Source organism: Nyctibius grandis, chromosome 1 (genome assembly GCF_013368605.1).
Source record: "Nyctibius grandis isolate bNycGra1 chromosome 1, bNycGra1.pri, whole genome shotgun sequence".
Lineage (NCBI taxonomy): Eukaryota > Metazoa > Chordata > Aves > Nyctibiiformes > Nyctibiidae > Nyctibius > Nyctibius grandis.
Genome location: NC_090658.1, coordinates 72,376,314 through 72,404,024, shown reverse-complemented (window position 1 = coordinate 72,404,024; position 27,711 = coordinate 72,376,314). Strand labels below are relative to the sequence as shown.

The window sequence follows — 27,711 nt, the reverse complement described above, 5'->3', positions numbered from 1 at the left end:
TTTGCAGGATGTTCACTTGAACGCCTTGGGAAAGGCAGCTGCCCGTGGGAGGGGGCAGAGCTGGGGTGACAGGCCAGCGGGCGGCTCAGGGAACAAGGTTTGCGGCACGTGGAAAGGGCTTGAGGACACCTTGCTGTGTGCCATTTGGCCTTGGGGCTGTGCACCATGGCTTTGACAACGGGTGTCAATGATACTGGGCAGAGAAGTGAGATAAAATGTCAGGATGGTTTGGTTTTGTAACCAAAATGGGCGGGATGAATCTAATGAGACCTCGCAAATACTTTCCTAGTCTACTGAGGAGAACGGTGACTGACTAAATGAACGTGCCTTGGCGACAGGAGTTGTACCCAATTGTCGTGTCATGTTTCGGGAGCTGTGGCAGGTGTCCCAATGCAGGTTACTTTCCTTCTTCGAGGTAGAGGGCACTTTGAATAGCCTTTGAAATCTTGGATCACCCCCTCCTCCATTAAATAATGAATGGATGCTATAAAAATACCAAGGCTAGAACATTTCCTCTGGTCATAAATTTCCCACAGAAAGACTGATCCGTATTCAACAATTTAATGCTGGGACTGGTACTGATGCTTGGGTGTATTAAAGTATCTTCACTATTCAGAAGAATAAAATTGTTCTGATGGTTTTGAACTATTTTTCACTGTATATGTAGTACTGAATTACACTGTGTAAGGCTTCTCCTGTTTTGGTGGTAAAGACTACATTATTCTCGTCTCTACAATTCAGGAAGAGCTCTGATGTTACAGTGTACCAGTGGATCTGTATAACGAGAAAGATACCAGTAATCAAACATGGAAATCTGTAGGAAAGGTCATTATAGTTATCAGATGCATCTGCCCTTTTCCCATCCACTAACTTGCTGTTTTAATGGCTCTGGGGTGGCACAGATTTGCTACTAATCCTTGTTTTGAATCAGCAGTGCCGACTCAGATAATGTTAAAGAAAATTGGCAGAGTCTGGGTCTCTAGGTTTGCTGGTTTTATTAACAACTCAGAGTTGGACCACCACCGCAGTGAATGGTACCTGACTCAAATTCACTATCGGTTTATATAGAAACTAATAATCAATTACATCATAAACATTTCATAAGCTTCTGTTAATAATCCACTAACTATTTCAATTCCTCTTTCTTCCTTCATCAAGAGTCCACAAAAGTCCATTCTTTTCCATTGTTTAGCTGATCTTTATGTTCTGGTTCCGCTCCGACTCCGGTCGACACCCCGTCCTCGATGTTCTTACTGTGATCGGCGTCCTTAATGTTCTTGCCGTGATCAGCGTCCCGTCCTGATCCAGGTTGATCAGAGTCCAGTTCCCACCGCCAATGTCTCCTAAACATTCAACCTTAAAAACAACTGAAGTTATGTTTAAAACCTTATCTATACTAATTTTTATTTCTAAGTGTCCTATATTTCTTTTAAGGTAAAGAAAAGGTTAACCATACATCCCCTTTACTAAAATCATCAGAAGGTAATACTTCTAGGCCTACTCCTGCTTAGCTACTCATTAAGCTTTGATTGATGATTTCTTCAGTCCTAGGTCAGGATTGCACAAGGAGCTTTGAGAACAATATTCATGGATTGTGAAAGCCCACCTGTGTTTATTCAGATAGACTTATATTAATTATTCTATTCACTATTCTATTTCACCCCTATTGATTCTTGTCTCTCTAACTCATAAGAACTTTTACATTAATTATGTGAAAATTTCTATAACAGATAATGTAGGAATTGCACAGAGCTTTAGATTGATGGGTGGTTCAGATTAAAAAAACCAAACAAACAAACAAAAAAAAAAACCAAACAAAACCCCAAACAGATCAGAAGAGCTTTTCTATTACACCGCCAAATTGATTACTTCTAATTCAGAAATTCATTTAAACCTTTCTTTTTATCTTTCACAACTTGATTTAGAAAGGCATTTTTACCATGTAACCCTGATTTTTTGTTTGTATTTGTTTCTCTGGAACTGCGTAGTGAGGGCAGCTATCCAATTAATCCAGAATGGGCCTCAGCAAATCCCGGATGTTGATGTGTGGTGCAGCAGTAACTCCCAGCAGCGTAGCAGTACCTCCTTCTCCACATCCAAGAGCGTGGGACATGGGGGAGGGCAGAAAGGTCTGCAGCCATTTGTTTGCTGCTTGTCATGTCGCATCTGTTGAGCCTTCACACCGTTGGCTTCAGCCTCATGCCCCACCTCAGCTTGGTGGTTTCGTGGCCATTTGTGGCACAGGGCTTGCTCCAGCCCTGATTGCTGCAGTGTTCTTTGGCCTTTTCTCCAGCCTGCTGGTGAGCCACATCTGACTGTCAGAGCTGATTCGTGCCAGGGTTTAGGTTGTGGCACCCGACAGATCCCTCCACCTCCTTGGTTTGGTGGTGAGGTTGTGGGACATCCTGCGTTCCACTGTGGCTGGAGGCCGTTGTTCATCTGGGGGCTCTGTGAGGTTGGGGTGAGTTTTCTCATGGATCTCCTAGCTGTCTCTGCAACAGCTGGAGATCCACACCCAGATCTTTCACATTCACCTGTTTGCCTCAAACCAGGTTTTTTTTAACCTTTTTTTTTAAAGATGGAGAAGGAAAGCAGAGAGGCCAGCAGTACTGTTTTTAGTCTCAAGAAAGAGCATTTGCAGCACCTGTGCAGGTCTGAGGTCCTGTAAAGCAAGCCACAAGAACATGGGCATGCTTACCAAGACATTTTGGCTTGTCCTCTAGTCGTAACAGCCCTGACAATAAAATGGGAAAATTTTACCTTCTGAGTTGTGAGACAAAGCCTTCAAAACGCAGAACAGGCAGCTGTGTCACCAGAGAAGTTTCTTGAAAGACTGAAGAGTTTATATTCTTCTAATGAGGCAAATGGGTGGTGTGCTCCCTATCCAGTTGTGCCAAGTGGGTGATAATGGAAATTCATTGTTTGTGAAAAAGTTTATGATCCAGAAACATTTATTGGTATGTGTGTAAGACATGCTGCACAACGCAAGTGTTCTGCCATCACCGACTGGGCACCATTGTTTCCCTCAATTCTTTTTTCTCTACAGCCACTGAACTACTCCAGTTCCCACTGAACTATTTCAGGTCACTTAGTAAGCAACTGGAAACCACGCTCTACTAAATACAGCTTTCCTGGATGTGTACATTCAGCATATTTTCTTGCTGCATGAAATCTTAGGCTATTGGTATATCCTGACTTTGATTTTTCTTTTTATAGTCTATTTACCGTTTCAAAGAAAATTTCCACTTGCACTAGTAAAGGACTCGGTGTGAACTTTCAGCTAATTCTCCTTTGACTAAGTTATTTTGCCTGTGTCAGTTTTTGATACCTGGACCCATTTTTTCAGCCTCCGATTCTGTAGTTGAAAGACCACAATTCAAGGAGAGTAGTTTATTTGTAGATGTTCCTCCCTTTTTCATCCAGATGTAATTTTCATATATATATTGAGTAGTTTGACAGTCAGCTCACAGATGTATTTGAAATGCACATCTCTGAAGAATCAAATATTAGCTCATGAAATTCAGTGAGCATGAAAACTGAGAGGAGAGTGTAGGACTGGCTTGACCGATGCATCCTAAGAAGAAGGCATGGTAGGAAGAGCCTGATCATTAGGCACAAACCCCTGACCAATGGTATTTGTGGCAGGGTAGCTTTTGTGCTTTTAACAGACATGAAATACCTGCTGCCTCCTGTCCTTCGTGCTGCCCTCAGAATTGTTCAGAGAAGCAAAAAATCACTAAGGGCAAATAGTGAGAGAAAACATAGCGCATTGTGCGAGAAGTTGGCTGTAGAGCTTGGATGTCCTTTAGTGGGAATGGGCATGCTTGAATTACTATGCATGGATATTTTTCTGATGTTGAATAAAACCCTGAAAGGAATTTGGCTGAATACACAAAATCTTGAGGACTATGCCATGTGCTCCTTCATTTCTGTGAAATGTGTCCTACCCTGTGCAGCACTATTTCTATTGTGTTTTTATGCATTTCTTTAGAAGCAGAGCATCAACAGAAGAACTTTTTAGCAGCTCTTTGAGGAAGAGTTTCCTGCCTCAAGAGGTGTGCCTGGGTACATTAACCTCTGAGAAGGATCTCTGCAGCACAGTGGTTCACTGTGTCTGCTTTTTCTTTGATGTCCTCCATACTGAGGGCGATGAAGTAAAATCTGTAGGTCTGCCTGCTTGTCGCTGTAAAGCTGTATGGTTGATTGATGTGTGGCCCAAACATATCCTTGTGTAGAGCATTGACATGTGAACTGTGGCCAGAATAAGCTGGTGCATTCGTCCTTTTCCTGAATATGAGTAAAGGGAAGATTTCATTGCTGGAATGAACAGAGGGAATGAACTGTGAGATGTCTTTTCAGTTCATAGATGCTATAAATGCCATACTAAGAACAAAGTGGACTGTACATAAACATACATATGTTCTTTCTTAAAGCTCACACTGCTGTTGCTGTGCATACTGGAGAGATGGACCAGGACTAATAGCTGGTGAATTAACATCAGAATTTTGTTCGCTTGCAGGCTGCTAAAAGCTGCATAAGTAGTCTCGCATCATTTAAGTGGTATACATAGCAAAGAGAAGAGCAAGACACCACCAGGCTGCCTGAGGTTTGGTTTCACAGCACGCTGAATCCAGAGGTGACCTTCAGTTATCATCAATGTGATAACCTTGGATACACAGTGTGCCAAGGCTTCCTTCCATTGTTTTATTTCGGGTTTGATCTCAGTGATACCAGATGTGGAATAACACATTGTCAGTCACAGCCTGTTAGCTTAAAAGAAATGTTAGCAAATGCGGTTGTAGAGCCTGCATGACAGAGACCCTTGTGCTAACAAATGCAATAGCTTCTTGTGCAGAACAGTTTGAGTTGGGGGAAGGGAGGAGAAAATGCGATGATAAAGTGACATGAAATTGGGGAGAGGAAAATGAATGGTGGATTCAGCAGTGACTCTGGACATAGGACAGTAGTTTTCAAACACCCTTCTCTTCAGTCTTACCATCAAGGCTTCAGGCTTATCCTCCTTCTACCATTGACATCAGTTATGCATCTTTTTTTTTTGTTATTTGTTACACGAAAATATAAATACCATGTTTTCATGATGTGTAAAATTGCATTCCCCTACTGACAGCACCAAAGGAGTCTTGCAGAAGGGATTGCAAAGCACTTGTAAAAATCCCATGTGATGGATGAAGCTATAATGGAGTATGCAGAGGTTAGGGATGGGGCCTAATGATTCCTGCTTTCCCTCTCCTGCTCTTTGCAGAGATGATGTTCCCAGGGAGAGCTAAGAGGTGCGGTCCTAACCCTCAGGGAATGCCTTGGGTTGCAGCTGTGTCTGGCCTGCACAGTGCAAGAACAAAGACTGAAAAAAACCTTTTCCACTTCTGCTGTCTGTCTCCACCTCTTTAGGGACCAGATGTGATTTATAGTCTTTTCCTGGGACCACCTTCCCTTTACCTCCAAATGCCATTCAACCTTTGTCAAGCCCTGATGTGCCAGCAGATTGCTTCAGCTGAGCATTGGCAAGTGATGACAAGCTGCTCCTAGGGTGGGTCTGGGCTTCTGACACCCTTTTCCTGCTAATCAGAGGTTTTTGAAGAGGGATGTAGTTTTGGAACTGCTGACTTCAGCTCTCACATCTATGCTGATAGCTTTATTTACAGCAGATGCAGCACATAAATTGTCATGTCCTGACTGCCCAATGTCAGAGGTGTCTCTGCAGACAGGAGAGCAGGTGGTGTTTTCTTTGGGGCATTTGACTTTTAAATTTCCTCAGCATCACCTTGCTTTAAAGAGCACTGCTGCAGTAATTGATTGCTCCTGTTGCTGCCCTTTCAGAAGGGCAACCTGCAACACTTCAGGGCTGCCTCTGCAGCCACCAGCAGAGAGATGCTGGGCTTCAGGGATGATCAGTATAGAAAAACCTGTGTGTCCATCTCTTTGTGCACTGTGAAACTTCCCATGTCACCATTCAAGCAGAGTTCAGCACAAGTGGAGGGGTCACATCATTTCAATAGGAAGACAAAATTGATAATCTTACATTCTTTTCTGATTGAGCTCTTTCAGTCTTTAGAGTGCTTTTTCATTCTCTAATGCTTCTTTGAAATCAAAAAACTAAACTGCATGAACAGTTAATAGGATCCTTTCCCATTTTCATCAGAAAGCTGTAATGTCTTATTAGCCCAAAATATCCTTGTAATTTTCCACTTTCCGATTCTGCTTTCTACCTCTCCAAAATCAGCACACACATCTGACTTCGCCTTGCCACAGGAGGGACTAGTCCTTCCCCTCTGCAGGGGATGGCTGTGGGGCTGGCTGGAGATGGTCTCACACACCAACTTCTTGGGGGTGGAAATCAAACCTGAAAATGGTTTTTTTTTTTTTGTGGTCTTCTCTTCATTAGAAACTTGATGTTCTGCCTTGCCACAGCACTGGGCAGCAAACACCGGACTAGAAATCTCAGTGTGCTGTGCTGTTCCACTGCTTGGGTGCCCAGAAAGGAATGGGTTTTCTTAAATCATTGTTGACTAAACGGGCTGGACTGCTCTTTGGTATGGAAGGGGAGGGAAGTTTTCCATTTGCTTTGAACTGACATAATGGGCCTTTCATTTGTGGGGTGTTTATTTTTATATTTTCCTCCAGAGCATAAGAACAGCTCAACTGGTTCAGATGAAATGTCTGTCTAGTGCATAGTGTCTTGCTGCTGAGAGTGGTCAGAAATAAGTGCCTAGGAAAAACACTATGAAGACATGAAAGTTTTCCCACTGTATATTCTCCATGTGTCCAGTGCTCAGCAGCTCACAGGATACCTGAGCCAGACGCAGTATCTTTGTGTCTAATCCTGTTGATAGATTTTGCTTTCTTAATTTTTTTTTAATGACCTTCTCAATATTATTAATTACCTCCTGAACCTCTCAATCATCTCTTTAGATTGAACCCAGTTTTCAGATCCAGGATAGACTTGCCACAGATACCCAGAACCTGCTTCCTGAAGCCACCTGCATGACACCAAGCAAGCTCTGTCTTAGAAACAGTCAAGATTTGCTGCCTGTTGATTCTGTGAGCATTTGAAATGCTAAGATAGTGTGTAATGGAAAGCAAACCATAAATCTGTGGAGGTGTGGGCACTTGCAGAGTGTTGGTTTCTGACAGAGATCCTGGCCAAGGTACAGGACATCCAGAATGATAGTCCCAGTCTTCTCAAAGCCAAGCCTCACTGCTGCCAGAATTCATCTTTCTTTTGGATGCCACTGCTGCCTCCTCAACACCCTCTGCCAGCTGGTGTAATTGTCTCCTTGTACCTGCCCCAGCTGTAGCCATTGCTTTCTTGTCCACTTCAGGTTGCCAGTGCTTTGCAGGGTAAGCAGTTTTGAAGGCAGAAGTATTGCTCATGTGCCTCTCGGCACACAAAGAAATACTGAGGTCAGAAACGATGTTCTGTGCAGTGAACACCCTTCAGATCATCTTCAGATCATCTACCTACTCTTTTGCTTTCAGAAGGTATATATTGAGATGTCCCAGAATGAAACAGGAACTAGTCACAGCTCTGGAAGAAGTAGAAAAAATCCTGGTGAATTTTAAGATCCTATTGAGAAAGAGTGCAGAGCTGCTTACGTTGTATTTGAAGATCTGAAGAAAATGTATGTTAACAAAAACACCTGAACTTGTGTAATTAAAACTAAAGCCTAATTACAGTAGATTGTTTTTACACTGTGTCATTCATCCTAAGTTCTTAGAGCCCCCACATGAGAAGTGCAGATAGTCAGAAGTTCTGCAAATCAGTAAGTAATTCAGTAGGTCCTTACAGCCAGGACTCTTAAAGGAAAGATGCTTAATTAGGCCTCATTAATATAGACGGACTGGTTTTTGAAAAATTCTTTTTCTGTTGCTGAAAACAAACTTCTTTGGGGTGCTCGTTTCTGAATGTTTAGAACAGATTTTGAGTTTGGAATGCTTATCAATAAGTAGTAGTAACACTGGGTATGGAAAAGTTTTTTTTTCTCTCTGCATCTGTGAAATTTCTTTTGAAAGTAGTAGAATGCCCTTGCTTACACAAGTTACTGGTAGAGGAAAGAGCTGCAACTGTAAGGAGATGTGGCTTAAGCATAAGATTAACCTACTGATCAGCTATAGATATTTTTTTAAACTTGATAAAAGAACTCATGAAATGTCATTTTTTTTACATACTTCAGTGCAGATAATGCTCATGACACAAGTTGTGTAGCTTAATAGTTTACAACATGGGATCAGAAATTAAATTGACCTCCTTTATCTGTTCAGATGTAGAGCCCACATATCTCTGTGTCTGAGAATGGTGAAAATGTGCAAACTGATAAGCTTCATCCATTTTTGAAAGATAAACTCCTCAAATATGAGTTTACAATGTGGAAATCATGCCTGCCAATATCCTTCATGTTCAGCATAGACTGTATGAGGAGGATTAAGTAATTGTGCATCCTCTCAGGGTTCAAAGATGCTTCACAGAAGGCAGAATTCCTTGCTGCTAGTCCAAGCCAATACAAAATCCCCCTCTTTGAGTCCTGTCCTGCATCTAAAATCCTGGAAATGCTGCCCCTGACTTCAACATGCATCGAATCAAGTAATCAATCCGTGTTAACTTCACATCTTTATTTCTTTAATATAGACACCTTTTTTTAGCTTCAAAGCCTCCAGGGACTGTGTAGGTACCACACTGAAGTGGGGAACAGTCACCCAGGTCAATATAATTGTACTGGACCCAGGAGGAATTGTGATAAAGGATTTTTTCGTTGGAGACACCATGTATAAACCTCTCACAAAAAGGACAGGGGAATCTCTAAAGCTGCTCTGCATGCATATGAAAGATGTCCTATATAGGCACTGCACAGTCTAAACTGGTGCCGTATTTAGGTATTTCAGAAGAAAGGGCAAGTTGGCCTCTTAGAGCCAAAGCGATGCTCTAATTGCAGTCATGGGAAAAGAGAGGCAGCCTAAGGAGAATGGTTTGTCTGTAGTCTGAAGTTCTGGTCCCTTGCCTGCGGTAGAGCTGTACTCAGCCAGGAAGCCTATGGATTTCAATAGTAGGCATAAAATGCCTTTCAGTAGACGTCAGCACTTTGGAGTCTGCTCCTAACAAAGATGCAAACTCATGTGAAGGCAGAATGAGGCAAGGGTAAGTACATCAAGAACCTACTTGTGAGGGCCTCCATGTATGAAAAGCACTTCTTTAGCAGCGTCTGTAGGCTCCCTCTTTCTGTGTGTGATGGGACAGAGCTGTCTCCTCTGTGTGACCTTTCTCCACTCCATGGTATGGACAAGGAGGAGATGCACTTGGGTGATAAATGTTTGGAGGTGACTTCAACCCCTCATTCCAAAACAAGTGGGAGTTAGGAGTAGTTATGCCTTCACTGGAAACAGAATGTGAACAAAAATCAAAAGAGTAGCTGTAAGATGCCATTTCGTTCTTCTCTGTTGCCATGCCAGTTGCCTTTTACATTTTTATCTTGAGAATGATTGGGAAGGGCATGGCTACCTTGGGAAAGCAGTGGCAGGTGAGCATCTGGAGAGTGCACTGGTATTTGTCATGACTTCGTATGATGCATAAATCAGACACCTGGGTCCTTAAGGCTGTGCTCAAAAGTATCTGTCATTTAACAGCTCTCAGTAAAAATCACATTCAAATCCCTTAGAAGTTTCATTTTATTCCAAATAGGTCAAATTCTTCGAGCACAGAGAGAAGTGAGGATAGGGTGGGGAGGCGGACTCCTGAACTGCGTGCACCAAAGATCTAAAGAAGGACTCAAGCCTGTAAGAAGGGATGCCCCCACCCCAGGGTAGGTCGGACAGCCCCCTTGTTTCCCCAGCCAGCTAGCTAGAGGCTTCTGCACAGTGCTCCTGTTCATGTGTGTCACAGGCGGGGAACAGCCATGGGTGAGGGTAAGGCCCCTGAGCTGGAGCCTCAGAGGACAAAGGCTGGCAGGGAGTGTCCTCTCCTGTGACTGCCCCTGTCCTGCTCCCTGGGGCAGGTGGCTTTCGCCGGGACGTGTGGCTGAGATCCTTCCCTGGTGCAGCTGGAGGAGAGGAGCACTGAGCTGCAGCAGGTAGCGATTTCTTTTACGTGTCACAGCTGGAAACTAGTGGTCGTTCAGTCTAAATTCCAAGCAAATGAATACCATAAACCCTCTCTTAGGAGATAGGCCTCTGCCTTCAAATGTTTTTGGGCCTATTCAAGCAACTTCAGGCTGTGCTGCCTACAGCAGCAGGCTGTGTCGGTGCCTTTCTTCCTCACTGCTTCGGAGCAATGTTGTTGTTTTTGATGTTTTCAAGTTTAAATTCAGTACAGCATCAGCCTCATCAATCACAGTATGAAGACAAACCCTGTCAGAGAATCTAGGCTTTATCTTTGCTTTTTTTGCTCTTCTCTGAGATACAGAAAGAGGAGAGGAAAAAACTGTCAAATGCTTCTAGGTGATACTGCTAGACTCAGAAATTAAAACTGAACCAGGGAAAAAAAATCTTTACCATAGGTGCCAGAGATGGAAGTCTGAATCTGAAAAGGGAGCTCAGAAGAAAGATTTTTTTGACTTGGTTGGTTTGTTTGTTTTGCTGTTCTGATTGTGTTTGCTTTTTATGGGCCACATTTTTAGCATGCTGATTTTATTTCACTGCAATTTTACACTAGTAGAAAAAGAAAATATATTGTCAAGTCTAGTGGTTTTGTGTTTGTACTTGTATAAATAACTCTTTAGCAAGATATTTATTAGTTATTTCTACCATATGGCCTCAGGGGATAAAAAAGTGTCACAGTGTAGATGTGTTTACGTAAAGATTGTATTTCTAAGGGAGCACTAAAAAAACACCCAGACCCAGCCTAAAAGGCACATGCCATGTCCACAGTCCTGTATTCGGTATTTGAAGTTTATACACGTAAGGACAGTAGTAAAGGAAGGCAACCTTAACAGAAAGCATCAGTTTAGCACGCATTTCAAAACTTGCAGTACTGACAGCTTCTACAGCATTGCTGAGTCAGCTGCACAAGGGTGAAGGGTTTGTGATTTCGCCGTCAGCAAAAGCATGTGGAGACCTGCTAGGGAAGGTCATGAAAGTATTCATGAAGGTTTTGACCCTCAACACTTTTTTTTTTCATTATGACCCTTAATTTATAAATGGATATGGAAAACAAATGAATCATCATTTTCTGGTGGCAAGTGTAGCGTGATACTCTGTTCCTTAACTGGGTTTTTCCTGTGTGTCTGTGTCTGAATGCCTTCCAGGCTGAATTGCATGGTTCATTAGTTATTTACAACAAAGTTCTTTTAGGGTGAGGGTAGACAGGTTTTGTGTGTTTCACTGCATGGATTATGTTGTTGTCTTTAAATTAAAGATTTGGGAAGGGTGGGTTTTGAGTTCTTTCCTACAGGCTGATACAGCACAGGAGGCCACAGGCAGCTTTCTCAATTGCCATAACAACTCACTTGCACTTTCCTGATCTTCCCTTGCCACTTACCTTTGCGAAAGATACTGGACGCAGTCGAAGTATGGTCTCTGATCCTCGCCAAAATCAGTGGATCTCTTCTGCTATCGATTCCTATGCATTTTGAAAACCATAACTGGGCCCTGGCATAGCTTTAAACTCAATAAACAAAGATACCTTCATTTTGACTTTGGAACATCACATTTCTGTCGTTGGGGTCTGTTGCCCTGTCGAACAATAATGCCATTTTCTGTGACACACACGTCAGAAGTGCAGCTGGATAAATGTAACTTCCACACTGTGAAAGCAGATTTAAAGCCTGACTTCCTTATGTGTAGTAGGACTCCATGACCACTAGCGTGGACTTCTAAAGTGTTATGGACAGTACAAATACCTCATACAGCTGCTAGGAGGTGTCTGTACTGCATGACAACATACTGAGGGCAGAAAACAACTGCCACAAATGTTTACATATCATTAATTCCCTTTATTTTCTAGCTTCAAAACAACATGCATCTTAGTTCTATCTCTGTTTTTCATTTTGCTCCTGGAACACACCTGTAGAACAGAAGCCAATATTACACTAAAATTAGAGACAACTGGAATTTTTTCCTACCTGAGCAAAACATGTACGACTTGACATTTCAGTTGTGATACATGCGAAGTGACTTTTATATATCATAACCACCCAGTTACTGCACTTTCTTTATTACAAAAAATCTTGATAGCGCTGTTCTTGAAGAGGAATAGTTCCAGCTTTTGTGGTCATCTAATGATTTAAATAGCTAGTCAGTCCTGGATATGACTGTCTCTCTGGGAACGAGTTGTGGGAGCATTTTCCTAACTGATTTTAGTGTACAGTCACCCAGATGAGCTCAAGCAACCTGTGGTAGCAGTTCATGTGCACATAATCTGTTCTGGTGGGTCAGCAATGAGGGAACGGCAAAGGGGGCAGGTTCTAGTGACTTCAGTAAGCTTAGTAAAGGATGTCTCATTACCTCCTTAGACTCATACAGTGTACTTCAGTTGTTTTTACACCCATCTTCAGGATGCTGAAAGAATTTCTAAGCAAATTTGTTACTGGCATTATGGCAGTTGGATATCCAGCTTCTGTTAGTCAATGGCATTTGCAAAGTCAGTGGCTCTTCTGTTCTAAAATCACATTGAATAAAGGAGAGGTACTGTCAGAATAAATGATTATAGATGTGACTTATTTGAAGAATAAAATATAGATGGAATGGAAGATGGCAAAGATGGAAGCCATCTGAACAGAAACAATCTTTTTTGAAGGGAAATTTAAGAAGGGGTAGACTTTCAAATAATGAAAGTGGCAATAATTTGGGATAGAATCAAATAGGAAGTACCAAGACTGTCTTGGAAGTAGTGCTGAGGCTGGCTGAACTTTATGCACGAGTTATTTGCTGGGATTATTTTCATAAACCCATAGCAGTGTCCTTGCTAGGATGACGAGAAGCAGCAGGCTGTTGAAACAGGTAGAGCAGCAGGCACAGCACAGATAGCCCAAAGGCTGCTAGGGTGAAGGTGAGCTGTAAAAAAAAAAAAAAAAAAAGGCAGCTTGCCAAAAACCCCAGAGGCATCAGCAGCTTCATGAGCTCTTTGGCTGCTGGATGTGTCTGGAGGACTGGTGGCAGGATGCACTTCCGAAAGCCACGGTGCCAAGCTAAATGCAAACATCATTTCCTTAAACATGCTCTTCTTGTTTAATCCACACAGAGGAACACAGCTCTAATCAAATAAATCAAATTGCAAGCTGGAAAAGCAAAAAGGGAGAAAGAAGCTGATGAAATTTCTGGTTGTTAACATTTGAGGGAAATCTGGTGTCCTGGGACGGTGGAGAGGCACTGTGGTGCGCATGTTTCTGTTTTGTTTCAGCAACCAGAGCATGGCTGTGTTCTCAGAAATCACAGTTAATGCTCTGGGGGAAAACTGCAACGTATCATTTACATGCCAGCTGTACTTTGTTGTTTGTCACTCTTTTCAGCACAGAACCGTTGCCCTTTTTCATTTTCTATATCACTTTTGTAAGCTGATGGAAAATAGGATTGTGTGGAGGGAGAGTCAAATGAGAAGATTATAAGGTACAGTTGCCATTTTTGTTGTAAGAGAGCATCTTCTCAGCCTCAACAAGAAACCTCCATCTGCAGTTTTCCAGGAGTCTGTTTCTTTACAGAGATGTTTTCAAGATTGATTGGTATCAGGTGTGTGGGGCCACGTGATTCAGGTGTTGCTATGGTGACCACTCCTTTTAGATAGGATGTCAGGGACGGTAATTGCGCTTACAAAACCCGGTGCCTGCTATGATAACCTGCACGGAAATAAGCTGCAGCCTCACTCAGACTTAGGTCTATCTGCGTGAATTTGCTGATTGGTGACTGCAAGCCACCAAAGATTGCACACTGGTGTCTGGGGGAGATTTCTTTCTCCTCTCTCCTTCTGTGTGACAAACGGGCAGAATCAGCTCTACTGTATAGGAGGCGAGACTAGGTCCTTTTGACCACTAGCCCTCCCCAGTCCCTTTTTGAGTCGGTGGCTCTTTCTGTGTCTCAGGCTCGCAGATACACCCGGCCAGTGCTCTGCTGATGTCTGCGCATCTCCACTTGTGTCCACCTTGTACTAGGGCATGTGAAAAAAGGTGTTTTACTGCCATACTGGCAGCTGTGTGGTTGTGCTGTGGACAGTGGTAAGCCCGAAACGCCTTCTCTGCCTTCCGCCAATCTCTGACCAGTGAGTAAAATTAAATTACCCTTCAAAATGCTGCTTGCTCACCCTTTGTATTTAATGGGTCCTAACGCTGCAACCACACATTTGCCTTTTTACAGTGCAGCTGGAAGTAACGTTACACTTGTTCATTAACTTCTGCAGGGTTAGGGGTGCAGGTTAATTGGCCCCTCTGTCTGTACACTGCTTATGTCCCTACAAAGGTAGTTTGACCTTCTGGCTACCACAGCGTGTAGATTCCTTGGTTTCTGCTTCAAGCCAAGTAAGTTGTAGTTGTCATGAAAAGTAATAAGCTCGCAAAATTTATTACGTTGAATTCTTCATCAGTAAGATGGAAAGAAAAGAGAGAAGTTGGTAAGGAGTGAGGAAACTATAACATGGGTTCAAGGTCAAGAGGCAAGGGCTGTAGGAGCAGTAGAGTTAGAGGGTAATGTGCCTTTCTGCCTCGATTCCTCTATCCCAGCTACTACTTCTCAGCAGCAGCAAGGAGCTCCAGGCTCAGCTTTCTAGGGTTGCCCTTAGGCAGGATGGTAGGAGCAGCAAAGGGAATCCTGTTTTCCATGACTTGCTGCATCTTTGCTCTGTTGATCTCCTCAGAGGGCCTGGGCTCTAGGCCACGGCAGCCCAGTAGACCTACAAGAATGTGTGTCTGTGTATCAGACTGTTACTGGAGATCAGATGTCAGGGGAAGATCTACTGTTAGAAAGGAAAATTTCCCTGATGAAAGAAACCTTTCTGATGAAGTCTTGCACATTCCTGCAATGTTAATAGGGCTTGATCCTTTAAGTTGCTAAATAACTTCACCTCTCCCCAATATCTGTAGGAGTCAACAATACTCAGCACTCTTCAGAGTTAAGACTAGAGAGTTGAATATTTGGATGTGTTGTGTCCTGGTGGTCTCTCTTAAGCCTGCAACTGCTATTTTGAAACATGAAATTAGAAAATAAGATAAAAAAGTGATTATGGCCCCAATTGTCCAGAGTACTTAAGTGTGTGTTTTTAAGCATGCAGCTACAAAAATTTAAATACTTGATTGAGTGCTCCTGTGTACTGGAGCTATGCAGTACAATGGTGTATAGTGCTACAACTTGGAGTTAAAGTGGCATTTGATTGTCTGTTGCACTTCAGTTTATTGATTTGACATTATCCCCTATTGCATTTGAGTTGTCTTTTGTTAGGTAATAAGTGGGCTCTAATACAATAAATAAATGGAACATAGTCAAATAGTTAAAGGTGAGTGTAGTTAGAAGTCCTTTAAGTCAACTTTGCCATGTCCCCACTGTATTAAGTATGTGCCATTCAGCTGTGCTGGGAATCTTTGAGAAGTCAGAGTTACTCCAGGGGTCAAATTCTTAAAATGAATTTTCCCATTGAATTTTAATGATATTCATGAATGAATTTGAGATCAATGAGCTGTAAAGAGCATTTCCAAATATGGAAAAAATTAAAACAGACCCTAATACAGACATCAAGCAGTTTGAAAAATTAAGTATCAAAAGTGGATAGAGCAAAAGAAGTCAGACTTTGTATAGCATAGAGCTCAAACACGATATGGAGACTGATTGAAATCTGAGGGGATGGTAAACAAGAGCATCTGTCCTTTCAAAGACCATGTTGGTTAATAAAGAAACAACAAGCATGTTAATTGGCTGCTTTGCATCTAACTGTATAAATAAGTCTGGAAAATGCCAGCCAAAGCTACTACAGACAGGAAAGTCAAACACTGAATTGTTTGACATAAAAGTAAGAGCTTCCACAGCTGGTTCCTTACTTGAGAAAACTGTGACACAGGAAGTGACTTAACTTACTAATTATTGGCTTATTCTTTGCATTTTTACTTCTGTTTCCCCGATTTCTTGCTTCTCTGTGGGGAAGGGCTTTCCCTTCTGATTTTACTGTGTTCCTCTAAGCAACAGAAACACACAACAGAAAGCCATCTGGAAACCAGACTCAGTGCCAGCCCCATTCAGAATAAAAAAAATGATTTTTGATGCCTGATTTGGAGTACCACATGCCCCATTCTACACATCTCACAGCCGAACTGGAAATCTGTCACCATGCCGAGTTTCCAAAAGATGGAGGCTCTTAGAATACAAAGTCCTGCTGTATCAGTTGATAGTTCCCCATCTTTTGCACACCTGTCGGGGTGAGCTGCTCAACCGGAAAACTTTTGGTTACTGTGACCATCTTACCCTGCTTTGTGCATTGCCTGCAACAAGCTAAACATTACTGACCAAGGAAGGTGCACTCGTGAGACTGTGTCTACAAGTGTGTGTCCAGTTTTGCCCCTGCCTTTACAGAATGATGTTGATATACTGGAGCAGGAGACCACCAAGTTGGTCGAGGAAGGAACGTTTTGCCAGAGGCTGAGGGACTGGGGCTTGTTCAGCTTGGAGAAGTCTTCGGGGGGACCTAAGAGCAGCCTTCCCATACCTATAAGGTGTTACTGAGAAATGGAACCAGACTCTTTACAGAGTTGCACAGCAGGAGAACAAGAGACTGTGGTCATGAACTAGAACAGGGCAGATTCAGACTTGAGTTAAAGAAAAGCTTTTCCTTCATGAGGACAAACAAACCCTGGCACAAGTTGCACAGAGAGGTTGTAGAGTCTCCATCCTTGGAGGTATTAAAAAGCTGACTGGACAAATCCCTGAGCAGTGTGGTCTTAATTAAGTATTGACACTGCTTGGAGCAGGAGGTTGGCGTAGATGTCCTCCTGAGGTCACTTCCAACCTGAATTATTCTGTGATTTTATATCATCAAGTTTTCAGCCTTGCTTTGTCCTCTGCTTCTGGCTCTGTCCCAGACACCTCCTCCTGGCTGCATATTCTGTCCTGCTCTCAAGAGGCCTACAAGTAATGCAAAATATCACTGCTATTCTCCACCAAGTAAGCCTTGACATGATGAAAAGTATGCTGGTTTTGAGATTTCAACAAACTTCTACTTTCACAAAACCCTACCTTGTCTTCATAAGGGAGTTGGTTAGCCAGGACTTGTGGGCAACTGTCCAAACAGGAAAATCTTTGCTTTCCTTTCATGCTGCCACCTGTTTTCTTTAGAATGATGTTCTGTTGTCTTTAGCATTGCTGCTCATCTAGAAGCTAGTATTTAACTTCTCAAAATGATGGCTGGCAAGAAGCCATCGCAATAATTAGCAGGAAAGCAGAACTGTGTTCCAACAAACACCTAGCTGGAGTAGTTTAGTAAAACAAAAATGAAGTTTTATTTCTACTTCAACAAATGAAGAAATAATACTGTCTAGTGTTCTAGCCTCAAATAAGTTCAAAGAACTTGTATTTGGGGTCCAAAATAAAGTGGAGCAATTTCTGGGAGCAGGAGTGGGAAATGAGCCAAAGGCAGTGGATACATATTAATTTAGGCAAAAAGACAGATGGAAAAAATAATTAAGCCCCATACAACAAAACAGTAGTCACTGGCAAGAGACTTAGTGACTTCTTGCATCAGAAAAGTGTAAAACATGTTTCACACCCAGTCATCATCTTGACTGATTCTGTGCTGGAGTTCAAACCTACATCAGTCTGTCCCTGTGGCCTTGTAAACCTGCTTGGTGAGGAAGACAGTTCTGACCAGTGCTGGAAGTGTAAATTACTGATTTCCACGTGGCTACCTCAGCTATTTACTCCCATCTGAACAGAAGAACTTTATTTTGTTAACTTGTTTTCACTGTGAAAGAGGTGATTCCTCCTTTTTTTTTCAGGAGACTGACATTTTAGGATATCCCTAGATTTATTTGTGCTTGATATTCTGAAGGAAGCATCAGTGGACTGTGGCCTCTGGGAAGTCACCAGAGTCTGCTTCCCTCCAGAACTTTCTTCATGTCTCATTCACCCCATCTGTAAAGTATTTGGCAAAGTCAAGTAGGATTCCTTGATTTTATTTAATTAGGTTTTAGAGTTGTCCCAGAAGCAGTGACCCTAATTCGTTTTCATGTGCAGAACTCTTTTTTTAGAAGACTAAACAGGATAAAGTTGAACTAGTTTGTATTTTTCCTAATTATGTTACTTCTTCCCTTCCCCTCCTCAGCTGACTTTGAGAAAAACTCAGAAAGTTCATGCTTTTCTTTAGCAGGAGAGTCAGAATCCATACAGAATGGGAATATACAAAGGCATCATCTAAAAAGTACCTGGGAACAGCCTGAAATAATGACTTAATAATAAATGTGAAATCAAGTTAGGAAAATTGCAGAATTTATTTTCTTTCCTAAAATTAAAGGAACTCAAAGGTCACATTTCTAACATGGATTAGTGACATGTAAAGCTTCTAAAATTGTGTTAAAGTATATAACAAAAACACTTTCTTTTTGGGCCACTGTTAAATGTTTGGTGTTGCCTCCTTTCCCCAAAAATGTTACTTTTGGAGCTGAAATTTGCTAGATTGGCTGACAATAAGGAGAGCAGAGTCTTTCCCAGAAAACACAGGGCCTTGAGTTGACAGTGAGGTAGGGTCATTAGTTTGTCTATCAAAAGTCACTTCATTTCATCCAGTTATGTCAGCCTTGACAACTGCTGGTCTTCAGTGTTTTCTTAGCAGTTGCCAGGAGTTCACCAGCTTCAAATTTAGTGATTAACTTAGGATGCACCTGAGAAATTCTCTCCAAAAAAGGAAAGCGAACAAGCCTTTGCAGAGCTTGGGTAAACAGGCTTTCTCTGTGGTGACAGGAACAAAACAAGGGACCTTTTCTGATGTATGATGAAGTATGTGTTGGCATCAGTTCAGATTTTACTATGTGACGATCCAGCTCTTGAAGTCAGTGCAGCTTGTCAGTGTTTGGGGATTGAGGTGGTAGTAGGAGACACACAGGTGATGTAGAAATGGTAAACACAGAAATTGATGCTCAGAGTTTCCAAAATAATTGCATAATTACCTTCTATTTATTTGGACATGTTAGTGGTCAGTTTTTCTCAAGTACTGTGTGTCTAACTGCTTATGCTGACCTCCTTTACTTTTTTCAGGACTCTAACTCCAGTATTCCCGACAAACTAATGTATGCAATGCATTTAAACTTCACCAAAGGCTGGCAAGAGACATATTTTTTTTCCTGAGTTTAGTGGTATTAAAACTGTCTAAAAACTCTTTCCAGAGTAAATAATCCCTGTTTGAGTTTGGTACATGCAAATAATACATATAATTTAAAACTGACTCTTCAACTTTTTTAATCATGTTCCTTTCTGTGTAGATGTGGCAACTCCTCATGGGCAGGGACAACTTCTAATAACCATTCCCCTAGGGAGATAAGAAAAGTCAAATTATTAGTTGCCGTGAGTCAACATCGCATGTAGCAACAGCGGCAATTACAACTGTCCTATCATCAGATTAGCAGGTCTGTGTTGTGATTGATCTCATTTACTTTCAGTTACAAGAAGTGTGTAAATATCCTAAGACGTTTAGCAACGGTTGTCTCCAACAGAACAGCATCTTGTTGGAGTCCTCTTTAGTGCTTCCCTTTATCAGTATTTTGCTAATGTAATACTGGCAATGCAAGGAAAATATTATTTCAGATAAATACTCAGCAGTTCACTGAAGCATGGTCGATGTTTTTAGTGTCAAGTCTTACTTAAATAAACATAGAGTGTTTTGGTTTAGTTTTGTTTTGGTTTTACTCATGTTTGGTTTAACCCCTTTCTAACAGCTTAGTGCTGTATACACTTTATCCAGCCAGTTGGGAGCTAATTAGAGGACAGGTAAGAATTCATGGTTTGTGGCGACAAAATGAGCACAGTCATTACAGTACTCAGCTGGGAATGTGGAAGTTGTGAATATTGGACTGACTCCAAGGCCTCTTTCTTCTTGTATAAAAGTAGTCACTGCATAAATTACAGAAGCCGTCTTTAGGTTTCAAGCATTATATTTTTCCTCTGTGTTTCAAGTGGTGGCCTGACAAATGCCAGTCCTGACCACCAGCTTCTGTGACATACCCTTTTTCCCCCTTAAAGAAAGTATTGTATTAGAGGTTAAAGTGTAAAGACTAGGGCAAAACTTATGTCAACATCAAAAGAGCAGAATTTCAGGTACAATACTTCTGCAGAGTGGAAAGTGCTATTGCTCAACTTAATCTCTTCCCTAGGGATCAAAGCATTCTCCTAGGAGACAGAAACTCAAGGCAGTTTTTCTTCAAATCACTAGGTATTCTCCTCTGGGCATGTTTTCAAAAGGAGGAATGAACCCTGCCTGGTGATTTGAAGGAGTCATTGCAGAGGTGATGATTTCTTCATCAGCTGAAGTGAGCCGTGAGTAGATGTGGGTGCTTCCTGGCAACCCAGAGCAAGGCAAAATCTGTGATGGGTAGGATCCCTAGGCATGTCCTTCTCCCAGGTATTACATGTTGGTTAGTTACAGTTGGCTCTCCTTTCATGTATGAGATTTGTAGGTTGAAGCAGTTTTCTGAGGCATCCAACTTGGTACAGAAAACTTTGGCATCTAGTTCTGTGGTTTGTCTTCTTTCTACTTTGCAGGTCTGGTACCTCAAGCAAAGGGGTTGTGGCACCTGTCTTATACATACACACGCTCTTGGCTGAAGAATGAAGAAAAATCCACTCCCAGATGCTATGAAAAATTGTGGCGCGTGGAACAAGAAAAGAGGAAAGATGAGGTCCAGGGACAGTAGGGGGCCTTCATCAAGACAGTCCATAAAAAGCTTGACTTTGCATATGGCTGCTTGCAGTTAGGCTTGACTCCACCTTTATTCACTTTAGAGAGAAGGCTTTTTTTTATCAGCTGTGGTGTGAGCCTGAACAGTACATATGTCCTTAGGCTTGAGTGTAGATGCAGAGGTATCCATACCTAATAACACAAAATAAATACAAATTACAAATAGCCTGAAATGCCTTTATATGCATATTTTTTTTATAAACCTAAGAGGTTCTGCACATCAAGCCAGTAATATATCTCACAGTCTGATTTTCATTTCTTTAAAAACTTCGTACAAGATAACTTGGTTGGTCTATAAAAGGAATGGTTCAGACTTAACTGAACTTCTCGAGTGCACTGAACTCAAGTTGAGAAGACTTTCTTCACCTGTTAGAAAATGAATAAATAGAACTTATTGTAGAAAAAGTCATCGAGTAAAAGTCTCAGCAATATTATTTGAAAAATAAATTTCTTGAAATGAAAAATGCAAAAGTTGTTTCTTAATAAATGATGACATGCCAGAATAGACTTCCCGCAACCCAAATGTTACGTTGTTTGGGAGATTCTGAATGCTCTCAGCACTGCAAGACCGACAAAGTTTATCTGAGTTTACAGCAAATAATCTGTCCTTACATATGTAGTGGGCATACTTTCATAAAAGCATCCTGCTGCATATTAGGAAGCTGTTAGATCATTAGTTTATCTGGCACCAAGCCACTTGCCAAACTTCTAAGCAAGTGTGAAAGTGTGGTTGCTGAGTCACAGCCTTGGAAGCTGCAGTAACAGTTCAGAAAAATCTGTCCTTTAGCTGGTAGAAACCCTGGAGAGTTGCAAAGATGTATAATACATATGCTTTTGAACTTTAAAATAGAAAAGAGAGAACCCATCAACAGACCTTTTGTATGTGCATGTTGTTTTCTTCCTCTCCTCAGCACTTAGGTAACTATAAAGCAGCTAAAATCAACACATAAAATGTCAGGTTTGAAAGGGCATGTGTGCAAAGAAAGGATTTCAGGCTAAGGATGTGGTTCAGAGCACTGACTGTACCAACAACTTGTCCAGTAATATATCACCTGAAGTAAAAGCATGGGTTTTGGTCTTCAGGTCAGCAACAGGTTTGGAACAAGACAGCGTTTTAACTTGAGAGAACATCCACAATTTTGTGCTTCCCTACTGATACCAGGCATTATTTATTGAAGGGAGGGGGAATAGAAGAAAAGAAAATAGGTTAGAAAGGGGGTAATGGGGCTCTAGCCACTGTATTACCCCAGCTTGGTTGTGTGTGTGCATCAGCACGGTGGCAACCACATACTTCCTTTCCGGTACTGCAGCACTGGTGGGTGTGACCCTGATAACATTTTCTGTCTCCGTTTATTCACACTAGTCTCTTCAGATCCTGGTTCTTAATTAGAAACCCATTCTTGCTTTGCCTTGCCAACTATACTTGTAAAATAAATGAAGCATATCTCATAACCAATGGCCAAGGACAGTTATGTTGTTGAAGTATCTTCTGGATAGTGTTAATTAAGCAAAACCAACAAAACAGGCATAATCGACAAGCACAAGAAGAAAACTTAATTTTACAGAGTGCTAAAAGCTTCAGGGAAGATTGCAGTTTTTCCTATATATTTATGCTCTATTTATCGTATCAGTTACTGTTGCAGAAATGTTGAGATGGAGGTTGAGAAGTGGTACAATTTATTTTGCAGTATATTTTGAAATCTAGTAATCTCTCCGTGACGAAACCCTATCTACTTCAAAATGCTGATCTTTGTATTATTAGTCTGACAACTTTCTGAAGTGGGGTTTTTTATAACTAGCACCTGTGGAGCAGGCAGGGGTTCTGTGTCCTTTGCAAATTTTGTATATGGTTTCATGAAGTATTACCACTTAATAATGAAAGTGCAGAGGGAAGAATGTTCATCCAAAAGAGAATATGGGGAAGAAAAGGTTATACTTGGCAAGTGTTGAATTGTTGAATAGATCGGTGTAGACTTTAGTGTGGTTTCATACTGTACCCAAATAAATACATAAGTGATTTGAAGGCTAACTTAATATAACCATTTCAACAATTTGTTTCCTTTTTTATCGTCTTTTTATGTCTAGGTTAAACATTAGAAACAGAGATGACACTGTACAAAAAAGGAATATGTATCTAGGCAAATAATTTCTGTTTCTGCTACCTGACTTTATGACCCCACTGACATCCACCGAAATGTCCCATTTTCACTATAGTAACTAAGTAATTGGCAGATGTGAACAGTTTGTGGGAAGATACCGATCTCAATTGCTCTGGTGTACATCCAGAGGAACATAACTCCTGTGAGGCTGCTCTAGACTTACAGCAGTTGAGTTTTACTCAGCTTGGGTCCTCTGTGTTGGAAGAAACCTATCCAGTGATAAATAGAACCCCACCTTCCCGCAGTTCCCCAGCTGTGGGTGACTGACCCTTGAAAAATGTCAGGTGGAGACTATCTTGACTTTGTACAAAACGTTGAGTCATTTCCTCGACTAAGAAGTTAATTTTTCTTCAGTGTTCCTTTCCTTTTTCTCCCCTGCTGACGTACTCAGTACATAGGAAGCTTTTTTTTATTTGTATAGCTTCAAATTGTTTCAGCCTTTCTGATTTTTAAAAGCAGGGAAGCTTTTCCAGTGCTGATTTGCTTCTCTGGTAGTTGTGTGACGGCAGGTTATTTTTGAGGAGACAGTAGAAGCCAGAGCTGCTGGCTGGCATCTTCCTGGATGTTGCTCCTTGTGATTGCCCGCAGCTTGAGTGGTGGCTTTCTTCTGCAGCTCACGCCCAGCCTCTCTTCAAGAAGGGCCATGCTGTGGGCCTGAAGGCATACCTGAACCATGAACTTCAAGGTACTGAGCATTTTGGGGGGCGGGCAGAATTGGCCAGATTGCCAAGAAACCATACTAGCTGACCCTCTTCCCTGCCGGCTGGTCGGTTCTCCATGCAAATCAGCTGACGGCTAATACAAAATCAAGCAGTATGGTTATTTCCAGGTAGCTTTCTTGTCCGCTGTGAAACTCTATGTGTAGATGCTGAAATATTAACTCCGTTGTAGATATTTGCTGAAAATGCAGTGGGAAAGTATTATTTATCTCCTACCGTGTGAAAGCAGTTTTTATGCCATAGTTAATGTGGTATCGCTTCGGATAGCAGAATGCCATTGAACAGACACGGCTTGCTTTCTTACACGGTGTCCAGGCAGCAGTGGCCACCTTTGGGGTGAACGTAGCAGCACTGCTGGTGCAGAGGGATTCACCCTCCTTTACGGGAGGATGGAGAATTAATTTTATGCCATGCTTGTTAAGGACTTATTTTTGTACCAGAAATGCCCTGAATGGAAAGGCCAAAGTCCAGAAGTGTACCTGTAAGGCATGTGCTCCTGTATGTGAATTTGTAGTCTGTTTATTTATTTTAAATGTATTCAAGTTTCATTTCCCTCTTGGCAACAGTTCAGCTGTCCCTTGGCGTTTTGCTGTAGTCAGCTGAAAGCCAGACATTGAGATCACGTTCTAGTTGTTTCTGGGTGTCTCTGGTATTCATCAACCCCTTTTTGCTGTCCTGTAAGTAGGTTTTTTCTTATGCTCTCCTTTGCTATATTCTACCATATTTGTTCTCTACCTATTTTAGGCTGTTTTTAAACTGTTTTAACAAGGTTTCATAAGCATCTAGCATTCCTAATGAACTTTAACTAAAGAGCTGTGCTTGTCTCCATACCGCTTTGAACAAACTAAGCAAACAGAAAAGTTCCCTATTATTTAAATGTTTGTAGCCTTGCTGGTGTTCTCCCACTCGCTGGGCTTTATGTACCTCGGAAGTTGTCTTTGTCTTTCTAGGCTCTCCACTGAAACACTAGAGTAAGAATCTTGTTTAGTATAATAAATGTGGTTAGATTAAAAAAAAATACTCTAGATTATACATTTAAATGTTGTTCTTTGGCTGTGACTGTCGGTGCTTTAGGGAGTTCCCTGCTGAGAAGTAGAGCAGTGGGTTCAGTTTCTCTGTGGGTGCACCTCTTCCTTTTTCAGAGGGGAAGAGGGATTCATCAGGCGAAACTGGGCAGAGACACCGTTCATGTGGCCCTTCAAATGCAGACTGTCACGTCGGTCCTGTAGAGACTTCTGTATCACAGAGAGGTTTCTGGAGCTCTCTGTGACCAGGGGGAGTCTAAGGAGGAGCACTGGCCATGAACAGCTCTGAACTGAGCACAAATTGCTGCTTGTGCTTGCACCTGGCCTATTGGGTCTTCACCCAGTCCTCACAAATTCGAGGGACTCTTACAGTTTAGGGAGGAGTGTTAAAACTTCTAAGGCAGGAACAAACTTTGCCTTTTGTTTTTTTCCCTTATCAGAATAAATGAGCAGGGCTTTTGTGGAGGGATATCTGCAGAGATTTATTTGCTGTCAGCTCTTTCCTAAACCTCTGTTTCATTGAACAAATCTGTAGTGGTTTGGTTGATGTTATAAGGAACAGAATGTGACCCATAGTTTCAAAATGAGTGTAGCACACAGGTCTGTGTGGTGAAAAGTCACGTCTTTTCGACTGCAATGAAGAAAATTCAGAATTATTTCTGCTTTTTTTTTTGAGAAAAGCAAGATATAAATAAAACAAACCTTTCAACTGCTCATTTTAAAGTGAGCCACTAAAATGTAGCAGAGAAGACCAGAGAAAAATGTTTCCTGTGGTGCCTGTAGTCTTTTGTAGCTCTTCAAGAACAAGAGGTCATCTGCAGGAAAAAAAGAGTCCCCTGAAATCACAACATCTGCAACTCTCTACCCAGATTCATGCAAGACCCTAAGGAGGAGGCATAGGCTCTCCTTACCTGCAGTGTTGAGTGGAGTTTTGAAAAAGGGAACCCACCATTTCTAAGGGTCTGTGTTCAACAGGAAAGCATGACAACCATCTTTCTTGTTTTTGACCTTTTGAAGATACAGGTCTTAATGAAGAAATAAATGCCAGTACGTAAAACAAGGAGTAAATGTTTTGAGTACTATAACATCAGCATAACCACCCAAAGATCTGCACTTGTCATTTCCAGGTTTTTGTTTTGCAAAGCTCAACCCCATACCTCCACAAACAAAACTCCTGTGCAGTTTCCGTTGAGCAATGCGATTAGGTCTCTGTGTTTCTAGGGAAGATGCATCTTTGTAGAATGTGTCCTCCAAAATGGTCTTGGTGTTGGTTTCAATCTGTCTAGAAACAGAAGTATCAGTTTGCAAAAAGATTCGCTCAGTGGTAATGCCTGTCTGTTTTCCTCCTTCTCTCCCTGTCTGTGCTTAATAAGACAAAATGGGGAAAAAAATCTACTTCTGAGGAATATGGATGGGGAAAAAAAAAAGAAGATTAATTTACACTGCCGGGTGTCAGGCTGTAATATGATTATGCTGGCAAAGCTAAAAAAGGAAATGTTCAGAGCTCATAGACATTTTAGAAGAGGTCATTAGCTTAGCAGATGGGAAAAATTTGTTTCTGAGTATTCAGCAGTTCCTGAACTCATCCACTATGTCACACAGGTATGTATACACGCTGGCCAAATTCTGTGGAGGCTGCAAAATCCTAAGAGGAGCTTGCAAGGGTGGTATTTCCAGTTTAACATAAAATCCGAAGGCTACAAAATGTCAGCGCTGAACAGTAATCTTTAACCAACTGGAAATGGGTTCTTTCAGGTGCCTCATTCCTCAGCATCAGAGTGCCTGCACCGAGCAAGTGAAATGGCAGGTGTGATGAACTCCCCCTCACTGCGTTGCATTGCTCATTCTTATGTCTTTCTGCGGGGAGGCTCATGCGTGGTCCCACATGGCCTGTGTGGCTGCCAGGATTTGACCATCTTGGTCTCAGTGCCAGGTGAGAGCGCAAAGGAACCACCCCCCTGTGATAAAGCCGAGCAAGGTCTGGGCTTTCCTGGCCTCCTAACATTGTAGGAAATGTCCTGTACCACCAGGGCTGTACACAGGCTCTTTCTAGGGCGAGAAAACCTGGTGAGGTCATGTTTGTGTGCTTATGGGGGTGAAACCAGCAAGTGAGAACTTCAGAGGTAACGAAGAGCTTAGCGAATAAAGCACTCACGTAATCCATAAGAATTCAAGCTGACTGTCCTCCCACCCTGTGCCAGCCCCTAACCACCGCCAAGCAACTCTTCGGCAGCAGTTGGCGGGCTCTCTCTTGCCTGGATCTAGTAAAAAAGTTTTGTTAAAATTGATATGATTCAGGAACAGCATGGTTCCAGCAGATCCCTGGGCAGTGGAAGTGCAGATTCCTTTATGATGGAAAACAGTTTTCGGTAGGAAAATCCTATCCAATTCTGCTCCAAAGGAAAGCAAAGTAAAAACATTTGCTCAGACAGATCTTGCTTGTTGCTTTTGCTGTTCCTTGTGGGAGAATGGCTCTGGTGTGACATGTCAAAATTAAACCCACCTCTCACTCAAAATATAGCAGACTAAATGTTAAATTAAAAATAATAAAGACAAGCAAAAAGAAAGCTGATTGTTAAACTTCTAAAACCAAAAGATGCAGTATGTGGACCTCCCAACTAATGTTGTTTGTATGACAAATAGGAACAAGACTTGCAGGCTTGCTTATGTTTTGGTTTCCATCCTTCCACTTTTCCTTAAGCTTCAATGGCCCATGTAGATTAAGAAAGTTGAATAGAAGTTCTATGCCTGGTGGCATTCCAACTAAAAACAGTTTAAGGGTCCAGCCGTACTTCACTCAAGTCATTTATAAAAAGCACACTTTAACTTTCTATTCTGTCATCTTTTAAATGGTCCTGTATCTACTGGTTGTTTTCACAGCCTTATTATCATTTGGGATATAAATACACTTTTTTTGGTCCTTATTTGAAGCACTTTATCCAGGAGTT

At 41.8% G+C, this 27,711-nt stretch overlaps 1 protein-coding gene across 5 annotated transcripts in view; it reads left to right on the top strand.

The window, feature by feature from the left end:
* The window catches only part of PKIB (cAMP-dependent protein kinase inhibitor beta), a 57,101-nt gene that overhangs the window by 12,798 nt on the left and 16,592 nt on the right, over positions 1–27,711 (top strand). The window contains exon 1 of one of the 5 annotated variants that reach the window (XM_068416638.1): positions 24,362–24,415. The exons of 3 other annotated variants lie outside the window; for them this stretch is intronic. The gene's annotated coding sequence lies outside the window, so the exon portion shown is untranslated. Of the gene's footprint in view, positions 1–24,361; positions 24,416–26,641; positions 26,697–27,711 lie in introns of those variants that run through there. One more of the 5 variants, XM_068416630.1, reaches the window with a different exon arrangement.